The sequence below is a fragment of the Amia ocellicauda genome, chromosome 8 (genome assembly GCF_036373705.1).
Source record: "Amia ocellicauda isolate fAmiCal2 chromosome 8, fAmiCal2.hap1, whole genome shotgun sequence".
Lineage (NCBI taxonomy): Eukaryota > Metazoa > Chordata > Actinopteri > Amiiformes > Amiidae > Amia > Amia ocellicauda.
The window spans coordinates 14,635,902-14,651,911 of record NC_089857.1 but is presented as its reverse complement, the minus strand read 5'-3'; the positions used below and the strand labels follow the sequence as shown (position 1 = coordinate 14,651,911).

The 16,010-nt window shown below is 35.1% G+C and overlaps 1 protein-coding gene across 2 annotated transcripts in view; it reads right to left on the bottom strand.

Annotated features, from left to right (window-relative positions):
• Positions 1-15,385, bottom strand: part of cntfr (ciliary neurotrophic factor receptor) — a 170,602-nt gene extending 155,217 nt beyond the window's left edge. For both annotated transcript variants that reach the window (XM_066712120.1, XM_066712121.1), the window contains exon 1: positions 15,219-15,385. The gene's annotated coding sequence lies outside the window, so the exon portion shown is untranslated. The remainder of the gene's footprint in view (positions 1-15,218) is intronic.
• Positions 15,386-16,010: the final 625 nt, after the last annotated feature.

The window sequence follows — 16,010 nt, the reverse complement described above, 5'->3', positions numbered from 1 at the left end:
CTGCCTGAAAGGAGCTCCATTCAAGCAACACTGCCACTGCCACGCATGAGGGAGTGTGAAAGGTTAAAGTGTTCTTCAGGTACCCATTTGAAGCAGGACAGAAGCTATTTGTGCACCATTTTTCAATACCGCCATCAAGACAGTGACAGGGTGCAAGTATGCCAGATTCTTCACTGTCAGGCCAGAGACAGCTATAACACGTATGAAATAAAATTGCTGGCAGCTTCTGGAGGCACAGTCCATGTCCCTTAAAAGAAGAAGTTTAATATCACAGCAAATCAGACTCCTAGTTATCATCAGAAACATATTCATCATGAAATTCCAATAGGTGTAAAAGTGTCAAACTTGTCTAAAAACAACACACAGGGAAAAAAAGCTTTGTTCAGTTGAGAAGCACAGCAAAAGAAAGAGAAATGATAATGATGTAAGCAGGATTAATCTTACAGATCCCAGGACCATCAAACATACATAAATATGTCATATTAACCTATTATTTATTATTCTAATTATTATTATTATTATTATTATCATTATTATTCAAAGGAGTGTTCGAAAAAAGCTACCAGTAAACTATTTCTTTACTCCTGCCATTCCTTTATACAGTTACATACTATGTCATTGCCCACATGACCACTACATACAGTAGATCAGATTTCCTGTCCTACAATAATGGCAGAGAGGACTGGCATGTTGGTTGGCATGCAGGACAAGATCAACACTGCATGACTGATTGAGAAAGCCCCTTTGTAAAATGGATTATATTTAAATGTAACTTTAACAAGAATGCAAAAAATACTTCACAATGCACAATATGCTTCAGTCATAGGTGTTGCAGGTGGGCTCCTCTGATGAAACAAACTGCAAGGCACATATAGTTTAGTGAGAAGAGATAGGCATTAAATACAAAGGAGAATGCTGTGTGTTTCATTTCAAACAGGGGGAAAAAAAGTCACCTTGAGAGTCCCTGTTTCAGACCCTTTCCATTATAACAGACAGAGAAAGCTGAACATTTGGTGTCAGATTTCAAGCATACCATGGGACTGAGCGCCATAATAAAAAGGCTTGGACTGCTTTTAGACACTGCATTTATATTGTCTTTATAACCTGGAATATGGAGTATCAAAACAGTTTCAGTAACCTAAAAGTAACTACCCTGTACTACAGATGAATTGGTTGTTACTAGATAGTATATTACCACAAGGTCCGTTGCTCTTATATAAACACATTTTTACGTGAATTCAGTGTTTACAGCCTAGTTTTTGTTTTGCGATTGCCATTTGTATTCAGTGCCTTAAACTAAAGTGTTACCCGTTTGAAATAGAAATCCGCAACTTTCATTTAATCCCTAAATTGGTTCTTCTTGTCTAAAACCCTTGTGCTCACAGCCAGAACACACATAAGAAAGGGTCTGAAGGCAGATGATTCCTCTTCGATTTCAGTATCAAAAGTTAACAAACCTCTCTATCCACTCAGCCTTTACCAGACCAGCCAAGCTAACAAAATATAATACAATCAAGGCAATTTCTCATCCCGGCCTAACTCATTACCTTGCTTAGGTGAGGTTTCTCTGACCTAATGGAGCAAATCAGTCTCAATGAATTTCCCTCGCTAATACCTTGGAGTGAAGATGCTAGTTTGTGTCCTTCAATCTAGCATTTTAGCATCAGCCTTCCACATTAAATATATAGAAGCAGAAACATAAGGCTAAAATATAATAATACACTATGTGCTAAATAGTATAAAAGTAAATACTTGGAGAAATACAGAACATTTTCCTGAAACAATTGCAATGAAAATCTTTAGAAGTTTTCCCCATTGCCATTGGGCGTTTGGTGTTTAAACACCAGTCTTCACAGTAATATTAAGATGCACCTTAATTAGTCAAAAAAGTACATAAACATTCAACACTTGTCTAGCTGGAAGGAGGTTTAATTGAAACTGATTAATCCTATGAACATGTTTACAAGAATATTACCATTCTGTACACATAAAAGAACAATCCCAAAGGGGCTATGGATCATCATATACATAAACATATACTCCCAATAAAAGAACTATATACAACAAATAAATGCATTAAAAAGTAATACACAAGAATACAAAAAGAGATGGTAATTTAGATTACAAAACAGTAAATATATATTTTTAATAACATGCAGAATAGATTCCACAAATTCTCAATTTTTGCAAACGTGTGCATATGTAAAGAACATTGTTTACAGAGCTGCTGCAACAATTGTGGTGAATTAGCATAAGCTGAGGATACAGGAAAAAGTTTGTTTATCATATTTTCAGAACAAACTTTAATGGATTATACACTTTAAAAAGATAATGACCCAGTTATAGATCAATTTTACCAAGAAATTTGGGAAAACGCTTATGATTATTAACGGAACAACTAGTCGATGCACAAAAGAGGAAGAGACTCAGGGGACTCAAAGGGACTCAACAGATAAGAAATAATGCACATAAATAATAACTTAAGGTTGAATTTGTATTAATCTGATGCTATAAAGGGTTCTAAGGCAGACTGCTTTATCTCTTTGCTTAATGGGACAGTCTACATAAAACAGAAGTCTCTTTCTTTCAAAAGCAACATCCGCTTGCTTTCAATTGTATTGCCAGCACACAAGCTCTCTACCCAGAGGTTCAAAATGTAATCTGAAATTAAAGGTGCATACTCCAATTACAATCATAATATAATATGAATATAATATAATAAATACACAATTATCTAATTTGTCAAAACCCTTTAAATACACTGAAAAAACAGCAACATGTGATCCTGTGTTACCTCCCGCCGGTTTCATGAAATCTGTGGATGTTTATAGAAGTGTGGAAATCACCTTGATTGCCATTGGGTGTAAAAGCTGGGTATGCACAAGACTCTTGAAGTAGCAAAAAAAGAGAGAGAGACATGAATTCTGTATCAGTGTGAATCTCAGGGGGATTGTTTTCTGTTGTATTAAACAAAAGCATGTTTCACACACAAGCAAAGGCAGAAAAGGTGAAATTCATGTGGTGAAGAATACCATCCCTTATGTAAAGGATAGAGTTAGATGTTTTGCTTTGGGGCTATTTTGTATCCTCTGATCCGGGTGCCCTTGTTGGGATTGAGTGACAGATGGATTCTAAAGTATTCCAGGATTTTTTACCCAAGTAATTGATACCCAAGCTCAAATCTGGTCACAAATGGACATTTACAGTGAGACAACAATGTCAAGCAATAAGTCAAGTCTAAAACTAAATAATTAAAGGGCACGCCATTTACATTCTTGATTGGCCATCACGATCTCCAGAATCTCCACTTTTCAAATTTGCTGAGAGGGTCATTATTTAGAACATTATGTATTTAGAAATGCATTGCATTATCTTTGAGACTGATATTATCTTTGGCTACTGATATGTACAATATCGATAGATGTTATATTTGTTAATGTATTTAGATTATAGAATTATATATTTACTGTATATATACACACCCCACAATGTTAGTCAACATTATGGAGTTATCTAGAAATCTCACTGACAAACAACCAAGAAAGTGTTCTAATTAGACTATTGTTTTAAATGCAAACGGACTAATGGTCTAATGTCATCTATTATTGTTGATTCAGAAATGTCTGCCAGACCATATATAGCTCCTTAATGTTAAAGTATTTAAAATTAAGTTTATTATCATAAGCACCCTGACAAGTCAGTTAATGTATATTATTTTACAAATGTACCTTGAAATTCGTGTTATATCTTCTCTTTTGACAAAAAACTCAGTTACCATTTCCATGTGTTATTGCAGTGCCACTATGATACACTTCATAGTTTTTCACCTGTTATGCTTCACACTCTGTGCCCTTTTAGAGCTTAAAACTTCAAACATGATTTGATCTGTAACACACCTCTCCATAGCTGTTGTTATCTACCTTTATGGTTTAATGCCCATTCAGAGAATGTGATAGTTCCCTTGTCTGAACAAAGGGATTCAGTCTGCAGCTCTGCCTATCATACCAGCTTCACAAGACACCTCTTTATTGTTTCATTTAAAATGAAGCGATATGAATGGGATTTTAATTCTACAGTGCATCTGCTGGTTTGGAAAGAACTGGCCTCGAGATTGCAGCATTCTGTTTCAATTATTTTCCTCTTTCTGTGTCTGCCACATTCATTTGTGTAGGGACTGGTTCCTCTTTGTTGGATGGTGTCTTTACGGCAACAGTAATTTCTTTGGAAGAATACAAGTGTAATGCCAGTTTTAAAAAACAAAAAATGTAAAATGTTCCCTTTTTAGTAGCTGAATGTGACAATCACTCTCAAATACAACTATGCAAAAGAAGAAATAGCATAAACTATTAGGTTTATAAAAATGTATGAACCTTTACAAAGGAAATATACATTACTCTTCCTCTGATTGATCCCTTTGTGAAAAGCAGGAGCAGTTAGCTATCAAAAGCCTGCCAGACTTTTTCAAAATACAGGTATAACCTCTTTCATATCTTACTTAGCTCCACTGGTGTGGAGGTCTGTTGCTTCAGGGAGACTCGGCTCTCTCTTAGTAGACATAAGTGCTATCACCCTGACTCCCTTCAAATGCACAATAGCTTGGTTAATGGTTTGATATTTTTCATATCATATTCTCAGCTATTCTTTCTGCTTACATTTTCAATGCCAACAGAAAAATAAAAACATCAATGCACTTGAGGAAACATGTAGCCAAACTGCTAAGCTATGCAATCTGTATTTTTTAAAAACTGGCATCATAATAATGTTATTAGAAAAGGCTTTCAAGAGATATATTTGCTATTTTACATAATCTATCTCCACAACACTTTTAACCTGGGATGGTATGGAAGTTATGCAACCAAAATGAATATGTTTTGCTATCTTAATAGTTTTAATGATGATGATGATCATGATTTTATGTTTGTTTTTTTGTTGTTGTGTTTATAGTAAATTATTCATTTCACATTCTGGTACTTATTTTTCCATTCTTTTCAGATTTGTGAATTAATTTATTGATACATTCAACCTCATGGTTGAGAAGCACAGTTATATGGGTCTATGCCTGGAAAAATGAACTTCCCCACTGTGGATTATTTTTACTGGGACAAATTCTACTCAATGCAAAGCTCAAAACATTTCACACAGTCCATCTGGGTCACCTAGGTCAAGATTGCTGTATATCCCAACATGTTCAATTCATCTGAAGGCTTAAGCATTGTGGCAGACACATGTGGGTTAAAGCCAGAGCTGCATTTATATTGCTGCATGAGGCATTCTGTTCAGAGTAAATTGCCCCAAACCATATTTTGCAAAAGCACAAGCAACCAACCTGTCATTGCTATTAAATTATTGTGTGTCTTTAATGCAGTCTTGGCCACTGCAATAATTTTTACAACCAAACATTTATTTGCTCCTATCTATCCTGTATTACTTTACCAATTCATCTAAGCACTCATTTCCAGTCATTATTTTAAAAGACTGAAATGGAACTGCTGTTTTCTTTTTGGAAGCAAGCTATAAATTAATCCAGTTTAATCTACCACTTACACATAACATTTTTCAAAGTCTACTTTTACAAGACCTTTTAGAAGACCTTTCTTAAGTGACCTTCAACACAAGTGAAGACAATACATGTCTAATTCATATGTATTATTCATTTGTTTCCTGGATTCATGTTTACTTTTTAACAGACAGTTTTTGTTTTCTTTTAGAAGAACTGCAATAAGTCTGCTTGAATAATAAAAAAGTAAAGGTTAAATCTACTATATGAGATTAATTAGAAACATAGCAAATCTGCAGAAAACAGACTTTGGAAAATTTAAAGAGACATTGTGGAATAAGGCTTAAATGCCAATATAAATAACTTTGAAAAAGGTTAAAACCTTCAAATCAAATCAAATGTGTGGAAATGATCCCATGTCCACATATTTTCCTAAATACCATTTTAAAAATAAATCTCTGTGTGCCCGATTTATGCACTCTACATTTCGATCTTCAGTGTCTTTGCAATTAATTGAATTTTTAATGACGGCCATTATTTCTGTCTGGCTTTTTCGTTGCCTCATGATTAAAAATTTACTGTGGAAAATATAGTCTGTGTATGGTTATATGGTGTCCCGCAGCTTTTCCTTTCCATTCAAGAGGCACCAGATCCCCATTTACACAATGCATGCAATCGAATATCCTCTCATATCATATAGAAAACACAGACAAAAGTACATGGAAGTTAGATAAAGAAAAATAAACAAACAACAAATGTTTACATCCTGACATTCACATCAGAAAGATAAACCCAGTTCATTTAATGTAGTTTCCTGACTTTAAAGAAACTGTGCTGTCGTCAGTACTTAAAATGTAAGTACATTGTAAATCTGCCATATATATGTGCAACCACAGAGCCTCATAAAGCATAAGTGCTTTTCATTGTTATCCACAGCTATTTTATTATAATTTTTTCTCCCTATTGCATCAATTCCCCTATGCGCTGTTCTACTGTGTCATTCCTGAGGTGACAACGAACACTAATGCTCTTGTAGGATGATAACTCCGGGACACATGATTTAACAGCCCTGTTTGCAGGATGACGGCACAAATTACGGCACAAATTATCTGTACAGCACCGTGCCATACAGGTGGTAAGACAGGCAACTGTGACCATGGAGTCTAACAACGCTACCTGTGAAGCCAGACAAACCAAAAACATTGTCTTCCCTCTTTTTACTTTATATATAGTCCCCTATCCTGACACAAGGAAGAGAAGTTCACTCAACTCTAAACAGTTCCCAGTTGGTGAATAAAGTAATTTATATACAACTCATATATAGAACTCATTCAAAGGACAATCCTTATTTTCACGCAATGCTGAACAGAAGCATTGGTTATGAATGGTCTGATTCACCTACTCTGACTACAAGCTATTCTGGCCAAAAAATAAGAAGAAGAAGAAAAGAAGAAAGCCTGGTCAAATGGTATTTGGCGTTATGTTCTCTTTCCATATTATACATAGTTATCAACAGAACTGCAGTTATCAGACTGAGAACTGAAGCCCCGACACAAATCAAATGGAAAGCACTTTTCCTTTTTTAGCAAGTAAGAAGACGCACTGTGCCATGTTTAAGTGTAGCACACCCCTAGTGGGCAGATTTTCCAGTTTGTTTATTGAAAATTTTGTCTGAGTTCTGTGTCTGTCACAAGTTACGATTAACACAATATGCTGTAAAAGGGGGTACGTATATGCATTGATATGTGTTGTTTTCGTACAAAATTTGATTCTAATTTATTAATCAAAACAACATTTAAACGAGTTTTTCTCAACTTTCTATTTTTCTCAGCCCAGAGGGAAAAGACATTTCAGTATAAATGAAGACTGCTGTGTGGCAGATTGTTGGACACAAAGCACATTTGCAATAAACGAGTGAATGAAGTAAGCCCTTAATATGAACAGCAAACTATTGGATTCCAGATTGCAGCTCACGTGAAGGTCTTAGTGTGGACATCAAGGTATAACACTGGAACCAACCCATTTTGAACAGATTATGTGAAATAGATAGTTTCACTAAATTGACTTACAATGTTTAAATACTTGCTTATTTGTTCCATGTCTGGACAGAGTAACACTGACAGCTGTTTTGTATTTGCAATTGTATTAATTCAAACCTTCCCCCTCATTCATCCTTTCATTTCCTCTCTATTCCTTTTTGTAAAATACACATCACTCTTTTTTCTTTCTTTACAGTCCCTCCATTTCACATTAAAAGCTTCTTTCGGGTATAAACATATCTGTAAATGTAAGTAGCATTGTCAAGCTGGAATCTGTGACCTTATCACATCATCCAGCTTAAAAGACACATTGGACAGAATTGTAACTAAGAGCAAAACGTTGACCTACCCACAAATCACAAAGTACAAATCGGTACCCTATCATGGTTTAATGTTTAGTTAGAAGCCACTTTCATTATTTATAAATCAAAACATGATAGAATAAAACTTTGTCATTATAAAATGGCATGTGGGTCAAAGTTTTGATTTGGTCTAGCCCTAAAATGAATAGTCATACTTCACTTTATATATATATATATATATATATATATATATATATATATATATATATATATATATATATATATATATATATATATATATATTTATTTAAGTAATTCTGTCTATGCTTACTACGGAAGATACAAGGAAGGTTTATATCTTCTTTATGTCAGTGAGGACTGATGAACATAATATTAAAGTAACTAGTTTTCTCTAGGCAGTAACATCCAACAGAAATAGATATTTGTGTTTGTGCTACAATAACAATGCAATACAATTAAAATTAAACTTTAAAAAGCAATCAAACATATGTCAAATAAACCTCTGAAAAACTATCGGCAACTATCAACACCATCGTAAGCCTCTCAATCCACTGCTGGATGAAGGTCTGCGCAAGTGTTTTCCACTTGTTTCAATCTATGGTAGTTCTTTTACAGGTTAATGCAACAAGGTTTCAAATCTCATCCTCCCACCTTCTGTGGTCGCAATGTGTTTATAGAAGAAAGCGTTCATTCTCTTATTGTTGACAGAGCGCTTCCTTTGAGAGAGAAAGGCTTATGCTAATAAAAAAAATAACAAATTACAGCATTTTGTAAAATGCGTTAAGTAAAAGCAGGAGAGGTGAAAGGTTGTTATGGTGACAAATGATGATGACAGATGATAAGACAACGGTTGGAAAAAAGACAGAACGGAAGAAGAGAAAAAGTAATTCTAACTGCAGGCTTACTTAACTTAAAGCTCCCAAGAAAGTAAGAAGGGATTTTGTTTTGTAGTTTAATTGGTTGTTTCCACTAAACTGTGTTCAGCCCATCATTTAATGTACTTTCATTCATTATTTCCTTGTTTTTATGTCTGATGAAATTAATTTATTCCTTCCTCTTTGATTAATCCGAATTCCATAAAATACCACAAGTCTTTGGTCCATGGCTAACTGCTGAATCAAGAAAATATTGAAATTATGCTTGGCTGTTTTTCCTGATCCTTAACAAGAGACCATTTCATGTTTTTAAAGTATATATATTGGGTATGTCTTTTTTTCTCTACAAAAATATGGCTTCAACCTCAGGGCTTATCTATTTTAAAGAGCTCCATCTCAACCTTTACTTTCTCTTCTCCTTTGAAAAGGGTGGTATATATTATATATATATATATATATATTTAAAAGGTGTCATTAAAAAATAAATCATTGCACATCTGCACGTATTGCTTCTTGTTAAATTGAAGCGTCTGAAGCCATCGCTCGCACTTTCACCATTCCAGCTTCTTTTAATATAGGAGATGTGTCCTTAAGGCCACTCTCTGTCTAATTTCACTTAGAAGCACTTGCATTTGGTATTTCTGCTATAAGGTATGAGTAACGTTAGTAGGAGAGCTGCTTTGAGGGGAGTATCCCTGCACAGAATAAAGTTGCATGGATGTAACACTGCCCACTACTGGTAGCAGAGGGAATTACATCCAAACAAAAACCATACCTATGATCTACTTTCACCGACAAACATTGCTGAAAACAGTGTGAGGCCAGGACTTCTAAAACAGTTTTGATCAAGCAGAGTGTATTGTTGTTAAAGAAATGTACCAAATAATTTAGTGTATGGCAGAAAGCATTACATCAGGGTAGTGGTAATCTGGTGACTCTGGAGTTCTCATTTATCTCTTTCATAAATGACAATGAAAATAAAGAATCAATGAATTAATCTAGATGGCAGACATCTCAATCCCATATTTCTGACAAAACAGAAAATGTGGAAGCATGAACTGGAAGGCAAGTCTACAAATAATATCTGTCCCTTATAAATAACAGTTTTGGTTGCTTTAAAATGTGATATCTTGTCAAGTCCAAAGCCTCCTGGGAACTACGAGCTCCAGAGAGAATGAATCAGCTACTGTGACTTTGAGGTATGAAAGCACTGGGCACTTTAGATAAAATATAATGTGCATGTATGCTGTGCTAGGATTAATTGTTTTGTCTAGTTTAAAAAATGTTTTATAATTTAGTGTTTCTTCAGTGTGTATTAAATCTTCTCTAAAATGAATTAAAAATAGAGTATATTCCATTATTTATTGGGACATATCAGAAATCGATAATTGTAGTATTCTCCAGAAACAAAGCAAGGAAATGCGTATACAGTAGAAATAAATGTGCTGAATTATTCACATATGTGACTTAAAGGGCCATATAATATGAACCCAACAAGCTTATACAAAACACACTGAATGTTCTATTTTTAATGATGAATCATGTAGAAAAAGGCAGCTCCAAAACTGGCCTCCTGATGACGTCCATGTCTTTGTTACAAGTTACAAATGAAACATCACTAGGATCCACATTTAAGAAATTCCTCCAAACATCTTGTATTTTATAACTTCGGAAACTATATTATTATTCGCTCAGTTACACCACCCTTGACTGCACAGACCTGGCACTTTAGAGATCTTTTACATTACTGCTGAAATATGTCGTTCCACATGTATATTGTCATGTGCATAGCCTTGGAGTGTGTCCACAAAAGCGTTAAGTGAAAACTACTCTGTCTAAGAGAAAAAGTATTCAGATGAGTAAGATAACAGTCTTAACCCGAAAATGAACTTGGGTGCTTTGCGCACAACACCTGCTCGTTACTGCGTCGCCAGGAGAGCCAGGCATTGCGACAGCACAGTAATTGGCTTGAGTGCATTTCTTGGACATACTCCATGATAATGCACATAACAGTATAAATGTGGTCTTCGACTTGAACAACATATTTCAGCAGTAATTTATAACATCTATTAAGTGACCAGTCTGTGCTGTTAAGGGGAGTGTATACGGTGTGAAACAAAAAATGTTTTCTAAACAATAAAACGAATGATCAATAGGGATAATTCTACGACCCTTTGAAGTGCGGCCCCACTTTAATGTTTAAATTAAAAGGAAAACCAGCTTCCTTATATGTAGTTCATGTTATTTTGTGAGCTTGTGACGTTTATAGTCTTTTAAAGCTGCTGATAACAAGCAAGGTGTGAACTTTTTTGTATTCTTTATATTACTAGTGAACACATTAAACATTTACTCTGAACATTCTCCTGTTATTTCCACATTGGTGTTCAGTCCACTGCATGGCTGATTTCATCAAAGGGTGGAAAGGAAGCTGTAGTTCTTTCTAACTGTTATGAGAACATGCTTCAGTTCATCTCAGAGAACATTTGTGATATGGAAGTAAAACATCAGGCCTGAAAGAGAAAATAATCTTTGGCACAATCCCCAGAAGACAGCCTACTTTGGTAAAATGTAAATGCAACTACCATGTCACTCTAACAGAATGGAACAGCTCACACTGATATGCAGCTCCTTCCGTTTTATAAATTAGCCCAAGCGCAGTTTTCAAACGAAAGACCAAGTAGTGCTAATAATTAGGGCACTTCATAGACAAAATAAAATAAATACACTGCTTTATAGCACTAACAAGATTCCTCATCGTGTGCCCAGAGAAGCAGAAAACTGTAAAGCCTTTCAAAATGGAACATTTATTTATTTTTTCCTCTTCCTTTAAATGGAAATATAAAAGCCCACATTGATTAGTATTTAAGGATCGCCGGTTAATAGATTAAAAGCAGCACACAGTAGCCTACAAAAACAGTACAACTACACATTCAACACTTTCCTTTGAACGTAATGATGGTTCTTATTATTAATATCATTCTCAATTAGGTTTTCAATAAGCAGAAAATACACCTTCTGGTACTGTTACAGAGGACACTTAAAGCAAGTTTTTAGAAGTTATGACCTTCAAAAGACAAAAAGAATAATACATGTAGCATATTTTGTGAGAAGACTAAACACAAAGACATAAATGTCATATTCTGCACTGAATATATATTCATATACTAGCTAGCTAGATAAATAGATGTAGTTGACTCCAAATTGTCTAATACCAGTATAAAAAATATTGATACTGACTTATTAACTCATTAACTTTTAATAATTGGATACCAGCTGTTTATAACAGGAAAGTACGTATTATAAGTTTCAGATACCAGTGTTCTGCTTACATATTCCACATTCAAAAAATATGTATATCTGCCACCCCCCACACCCCTATCTAAAATGTAACCATTGTAACTTACTGCATGTAGTAAACAATGTTAAAAATACATTTGACCAGACTAACTGAAATATGTACCTTACAAGATAACCAGTATTTACAACAATTATAAGTAAATGACTAAACCGCAGTTACGTGTGTAAGAAAGATTAAAGAAATGTCTAATTTATTACATCTATTAATGGAATTACCAATACATTAGTGCAACGCCTTATATTTATTTTATTGTATTATTTGTTTAGGGCATAAACACAATGGCAATTCACAATCATCAAGGTTTCTAAAGAGGAAAAATGTGTTTTGCATATTCATAAAAGTCATTCAACACTTTGAATATCCAGTTAGAGCTACCAACTCCTCTCTGCAAATAGATTAATATTATGCAGGTTGGATTTAAGTCTAACTGAGCAGCTGGGGTCAGAAACTTCAGCTGAAATGTTCAATATGTAAAACATACTTTGAAAGTCTGTATCTCAAACCCAACACTTTTCAATTGAGTGGAGTGGAGCTATCATGTGATAGATTCAAATAAAATTTAAAAGAGTAAAACTTAATGAAACTCATTACTGACATTAAGGCAAAGTACACCATTTCCTGCTATTATTCATATCCACGTCACCTGATCCCCTGGTTAAATTCATTAAATCTATCATACTGTGGTTATAAATAACTTATGTATCTCTTCTGATACTCTCGATTTTGAATGCTCAGAATTCCCATATTGTCCTTATTTTTGCAGCATCATTACACTTAGTTAAAACATATTTGAGCATTTGTGGTTAGCTAAAAGTGATTTGGTTTCAGACAGATGTTCTTTATGCATTGGCTGATATATTTTAAGGGGCTTCATTCATGAGATAGATTAGTAAAGCAAAGATAAGCCACAAGTAGAAGCAAACATTTATTTAGTGTTTTGTAATGTGCTTTAAACCACTGTTCTTGCAGATTAATTTATAGCTATGAATAGACAACAATTCTGCACTGTGTAAGTACCTCAGCAATGTTTTTTCCAGGGCATTTTAGAAAACAGAAGCTACTGTTTAATAACCAATATTTAATGCATTCCTAGATGATTAAAAAAGTTACTTATTTATTTGTGTATTATTTGTTATTTATTTTAGAACACATTTAGTGTGTCTTTGCAAATCTCAAAAGCCAATTCTTATAATCCAAAAGTTGCAATTTTTAAAACTTGTAATCATGTTTTTCATGGTTTAAAAGGAAATGATATATTCTATCATTATAATTATTACGCAGGCATTATATTAGCTGGGTAAATTAGATTAATTAGTAATAATAATAGTAATGATAATAATATGTGGTTATTTTTGTGCTACTATTTAAATTGTACAGATAATACAATTGTTAAGTTCTGTATGGACGGTGGAAAGCTTTCAAGATTCTCCAACCACCAGCTTTCAATTTGTATAGTTTGTGTATGTTAGGGAGAGGAACATCAGCCCCCCCTTTCCTTCTGTTATCAACCGAATTCTGACATCTGTTTAGTGATGTTTATGTAAGGGATAAGTAAGCTTAGAGAAATATTATGGTAGTTTTATTTTACCTTTTTTTTCCCAAATAAAAAACAAAAAAGAAAAACTGGAAAGTTTTCGAGACAGGAGGGGGGCTCATCAATTGGCTTGGTTTTGCACCTGAAGCCGTTTCCCATTTAGCTTTGTAATCTAAACCAGGGATGGACGGATCGCCAAACTGGAAAGAACTAAAAAGGAAAAACCTTAAAGAAGTTGTTTGTCAGTTTAATGCTGAAAACCAGGGGAAGTAATAGGCTTCAGAAGTCCCAACCAGTTAGATGAAGATAGCACACACGCCTCTAGTGAAATTATAGCCATTAATCAAGTATTTACTGGAAACCCAACGTGGCAATTACATCGTTATCCACAGGTAGTCTGACTTGTGTTGCTTCTTGAATTTTCATGTGAAATACAACAGGAAAAAAAAAAAAGATTTAGGTGATCTAGCCGCAAGAACTCCCGGGGGGTGGTGTGTTTCTTGTCAGCTGTAAACTCCAGCCAGAAAAAATCTCCTTATTTAAAAGGGTGTCCTGCACCTTTTCAAGCATAATCTTCAACAAGGCATGAAACAACTAGCCATTAAGGCACTGACAAATGCCTCTCTTGCAGCCGCAGCGTCCCTTTGATGTTTATATTTATAGGCTAAACGGTTTAAGAAAGACCTGGCAAACTGTCCACTACATCGGCACAGGGAGAAGGGTGGCAATAAGCAGATTGCTCCCAATTAGGAAAGCCTGTGCCTTGTTCTCGCCCCATGATCGGAGCACAAACGTTGCAGGACTAATGTGTGCCTCGGAAAGTGGGGAAGAGACAGAGAGAGAGAGATGGGGGGGGGCAGGAGAGGAAGAGAAGAAAGGCACGAAGATGGGAATGAAGAGAGAGCGAGAGAAGTGAGAGAAATAATAGCAAGAGAGAGGGAGATAGAGAAAGAGAGAGAGAGAAAAAAAAAAGGATTTCCGCTAAAACTAATCAATCAGGAATTTATAATAGCTTCCATGCAGAAGTGCTGACACTGGGTCACCGGTTCCTGTGACCCTTATGCATAAGGGCAGAGTCTGAGAAAGAGAAAGAGATAACAGGATCCTAAGCTAATTGTCCAGCTAGTGTCAGTGCTTTCAATTCATTCCACTTTCACTCTAACTCATTGCTTTCTTTCGCGAAACTCCTCAATATCATTCCGGCAAGCATGAATCGCATTAAAAAAAGAAAAGAAAAGAAAAACAGAACCCTCGAACATCTATCAGCAACATGTGCATTATGGGGCTCAACACCGAAGAGCACTTGTAAAATGGGAAAAAAAGAAACGCATCCCTTGTCAGGAATCCTTCCCTGGCACAATGCAAAAGGGATGGATATCTGTTTGCATGCAGCAAGGATGTAAAATTAAATCAATTTTAATAAATCAGAAAAGAAGCACAGTAATCAGTCCTTCCAACTCTGTCTATCCCTGCTACAGCCAGTTACAGGGGGAAAAAGGGTTGCATCTCCATGTCAGAATAACTGCATATCCTTCCTAGGCATCAGAAACTATCCCAGCAGAAGAGAAAGAAAACCAGATCCCGGTACTCACTTAAAATGCTTCGGCGTGCTCCTCTCGTCGTTCTCTCTGGTTGTGAGCTCCAATAGGAAAAGTTGCCAGTGCGATCAGTGCTATTGCTGTGCTTTAACCAGCAGCTTGCTCTGCACTGGCTAGGGGATTAAAGCACTTTTAAACTCACACAGGCACCCCATGTGACCAAGAGAAGTCATTGGTGAGGGCTCAGGAATAAATTATGAGCTGAGCTGTCCATGCACCCCCTAGCCAATGTTTCGGGAAGTGTATGCTTTAAAAATACACACGCTCAAAGATCCTTGTCTAAGGACTTGCTAGAGGCTGTATGACAGAAGAATGAGGATGATATTATGTGATTGTTTTTTATTGTTTTGTTTTTTCCTTCTTCTGTTCTGCTGAATCCTCAGAACTGGGAAGGCTGTCTCCTAAGTTTTTAGCTGGGTTTGTTGTTTCATTTGTCTAAATGTGGCATCATTTCTAAAGCTCCTCATATTATTTTGTGAATTTTTACATGTATGCATTAAATATATATTTTTTAACTATTATTATTATCATGACCGTTTTGTCCAGAATGCTTTACAAAAGCTCCTTAATGAATCCAAACAATGCAAAAGAGTAAGGAAAACAAATCTGGGTGACGTTTGCTTAACAATTTATACTTCGATGAAAAACTAGAGAAAATAATTATTATTCAGTCATGCAAAGAAATACATTTTATTCATACATTGAAACAATCCCAGAGGGAGAGAAATGGAACAATTATGATTTGTTTGTAATTATCTTGTTCAAATCATATTTTCCCGTATAGAA